Genomic DNA, 4,299 nt, shown 5'->3' with positions numbered 1-4,299 from the left:
GTATCATAACCATCGAAGGCAATTCTTATCATCATTCATTGCATAGGATACTACACACATTAAGGCATATAACAATCCTATGTTCTTGAAGACCCTTTTCCAAATCACTTTGTACCATTTGTATAGGTTCTCACACAAGTTTAGACGGTGTTTTATCATCTTAAAACATTCCACTTAATCCATTAAGTGTTCATTCAAACCTTAAGATGATGATGATTCTCAAGTGTTTAGAAAAAGAGTAAACCAGTCTATTTTTCACTTGAACATTCCAAAGTTCACAGTGCTTGTTCCCAACTTATTGAACACTCAAATAAATGCTTTCAAGCACATAAAACCCAATTATTCTCATTGAAAATACCCAATCTAATTATGGAATTCTCAATTCCATTCCATGTTCCAGAATTGCCCTTGGGTCATAACAATCACTAGAGATGCATTTTTGCTAACATTCCTTCATTTTTATGTTTCACTATCAGCTCTTCAGTGTCAATAAATATCCACGAATTTCATTCACCTAATAGATGTCAATAACCATGTAGTTATCCCAAGATTTTTCAAAATTCCCTTATGGCCACAAACTCCATGGTTTCATCCAATAATAGATCAACACTTACTATTTTGCATCCAAATCATTTTAATAGCATCCATTCCTGTTTATGAACTTCATTTGCTCAACAATTTCTCAACTACAAAGGATTACATTGGTTTCATCATATTGTCCCCAAATCCATAAATCCATGTTTATGCAACATTCTACCATCATGGATGAATTTGAGCATTCCAATTGGATTAGTTGCTATAAAATGTCATCTAGGTCATTGAATCCATTCCAATCCAACATATAAACATGAAATCGTCAGTTGGAGTTTCTAGGGTTCTTGAGGGTTTTCACACAAATCCTCAAATCCATTGATTGCATGATAGGAATGAGATTGGGATCATCAAAACAAATCAAGTGAGGTTAGAACCCAAAATCCTTATCAAGGAATCATACTAGTTTTGACATTGGGGTTTTCCCCAAGCATTGAATTCGAAAATGGATCAAGAGGAAGAGATGTTATACCTTTTAAACCCTTGTTTCGATCACTCCTTGTTCCAATGCATCAATACTTGTTTGGTTTGGATCCTAGTTGTGAAGGAGATATGAAATCGCCACTTTTGGGAGCTCTCAAGATCAAATTTTCGTTCATATGTCCGCAGAAGTGAATACTCCTCTAATTCCCCTTAATTTTACACATTTGATCCTTCAAATTTCACATTTTTGTCAAAAATGGTCCAATATGTGTGACTTTTCTTTAAGAGTAGAATCCTAAGTCCCTCTCCATCCATTACATAACTTTTGTAGCCACATCCATTAGTTGAGTCAACCCTTGGTCAAACATACTTTTCCATGTTGACACTTTTGGTCCCTTAACTCTAAAATGTTAACATTTCAACCTTTAACTTTCTAATCTTTGTATCAATTAATTATCATTTAAATGACTTAATTACGTAAATCATGATTTATTTAATTATTTAGTTAACTTAATAACCTTATCTTGAATTTTAGGATGTTACACAATCCATACCCACTATAACACGCATCTATCCCTAAGGAATAGGAACAAGATCGATATTAAATTTCCCACTAGACATCTCCAAGACACAACCATGATAAACCCTCAAAGATCTAACGGTATGATCATCATCAATCTTAATTACCAAGCGATGGTCTATTGCTCCCGTACCAATTTCAAAACTAGTGTTGAACTCAAGCGATACAAACGATCCACTAGCATCTGAATCAAACAGCACAAGAGGTGGCATAACATTGAGTAAGAACATACCTAATCATAAACATCACAGTAAACACAACAATAGAAAGCAACATGAAATAAAGAAAAATATGCATACCGAAAACCATATATGATGTTACTCTCTCCTCCTCTATCTTGAACTGAAAAGCTTGGGTCTTTACCGTAGGGGCCTCCGTCTTCACCGGACGACCATTAGTGGTCCTTAAGGTAGCTGGAGCGGGTGCCCTCCCCGCTCCACTAGCTAAATTCGAACAATCAACCTTCTTGTAGCCAATCTGATTATAGTTGAGACAAACAAATGCCCTTATAGTCTCTGCTGAGATATCATGTCTGACTGCACTTGAAACAACCCGATCAATCATACAAAAAAGCTCCCTTGTGCATCCTACCACACATGGCACACCGGACCTGGCCCTGCTGCCCCCAGAACATGACTCAGATGTCTTGGACTTCTTATCTGGAACAACTTCAGTCTGAATGTGTGGTGCCTCCCACTTCCCCTGAAGCTCCAACTCTATATCTTGTTATTAGGATGACTCAATCATTTGATCAAGTATCTTGCATGTCACTCTCAAATGTCGGTCCTCAACATATCATGATATCTCGTCATCAACAGCGCCTAATCAACAACGTATTATGAGACCAATAGCACTCAATCCCTAAACTTGGTAGTAATTTCTGCCACAGTCTCTATAGTGTGCATGAGATCCTGAACCCATGCATAAGTAGATGGTACATACTCTGCCTTAAACCTAGTGATGAAGTTCGCCAGTTCATGGTCTCAATTTCCTCCTATCTAAGATCATGGAACAATCCTCCCCCCACCCCAATCTTATGCTCAATCATGTAGGAGACACGATGCAAACCTGGCCTTTACCCTTCATGGCAGAAGCTTCTGAGAAATATGATCTCCATGTTGGTGATCCAATGCATACTTACTATCAGATCCTTCTTCCTGAATAACTTAGTGTCCCTACAAACATGAAACTCCTAAAAAGAGATATCACGGGTCTTGGGCTACATAGCCGCCAATCGAACCCAAATGGCTACCAATTGCTCATATATCGTAGACACAAGCTTATTCTTAATCATACCAAACATCCCCGATCCTCCAAGAAAACCTTCGAAACCTCCCCGACAATCAAGTTGAGAATACCAATATCCCCCGATCTAGAACCAGATCCTTATCTAGACCGAAAACCATTACCACGACCAGTCATCAGCATACTGCAAATATAACATGGTCAAAACATAAACATAGTTTCATCCAACATGATTATCCCTCTAACAAAACCTCATAATTCATTTGACTTTCCCTGATTCAAGTATCGATCCTTTGCTTTTGGTAGTATGGGCCCATAAAACGCCGCACACTGATTAGTACTTACCCCAAGAATCATTCCATAACTCCTAAGTCGTGTCCTACCTTCACTGGCCATCATACTGTTAAAATTGTGTACTATTACAATATCATACTTCCTAGGCATTCCTAGGACTCCCATTTCACACACATGCCAGTTAATCTTTGTTGATGCCATAAAATCATCTAAGGAATACAGATTGTACATAATCAACACAAAACATATGTTCAAAAAATGTCTCTAACATTCTTAATCATGTACTATCCTGGTGCATTCATCAAAAATTTTTACATTATTCACATAAATCCAAAGGAAACTAAAACACATACCAAGCATAAGAAGGCATTTCTCCTATGTAGACATTATAGCATGCAACATGAGCAGATCCCTAGCCTAACGTCTAGCATGAAAATAATACTAATCACACATAACATATTAACTTGTATGGATATTTTGGGAATTACATACTTGAGAATGGTTGGTTGCATACATCACATCCTTTTTCTTTTATAAAATCTTAAAGAAACATTATCCTTGAAAGAAATTTCTCAGTCCTTGTTATGAGTTCAGACGCACCCAGTTCTAGCCCGAATCCCTCAAACCAAGTCTCTGAAAACCAACTTATAACGTCCCAAATTTCAAAGCCAAATTTTCATTTTTAAAACAAGGAAACAACATCAAGTCTTTCTGAAAAGATAGCCAACTAGAGTTTACATCATAAAAATAAGAGTCATAATAATAAAGTGTGAAAATCCCAAATAACATAAACAACCGATACTATGCAATCACATCATGCCCTTCCCCCTACTACCGGAAGTACATGAAACATTTCAACCTAAACCGTAATCACAAAGCTTAGTGAATTCCCCAAAATACCTCCTACCATCTAATAATGAGCCTAGCCTAACATTTATGTTTCAATCAAGCGGGCCTAGCTGAACATACATATTTGAGCCCAACACGTTACGCAGATAAATGGGCCTAACTCAGCTAGCATACACCTACAAGAGTCACAAAGACAACAAGAATAACATGACATATAGTGTCCTACAATATAGTGGGAAGATTCACCTTAATCAAAAGCTAGAAATCAACACTCGAAACTCCTCAAAATGGACTAAAACCAATCTAGAACTCAAGTT

The sequence above is a fragment of the Lactuca virosa genome, chromosome 7 (genome assembly GCF_052849685.1).
Source record: "Lactuca virosa cultivar CGN04683 chromosome 7, Lactuca_virosa_CGN04683_v6, whole genome shotgun sequence".
Classification (NCBI taxonomy): Eukaryota; Viridiplantae; Streptophyta; class Magnoliopsida; order Asterales; family Asteraceae; genus Lactuca; species Lactuca virosa.
The sequence above is the reverse complement of the archived record's forward strand: the minus strand, read 5'-3'. Positions refer to the sequence as shown.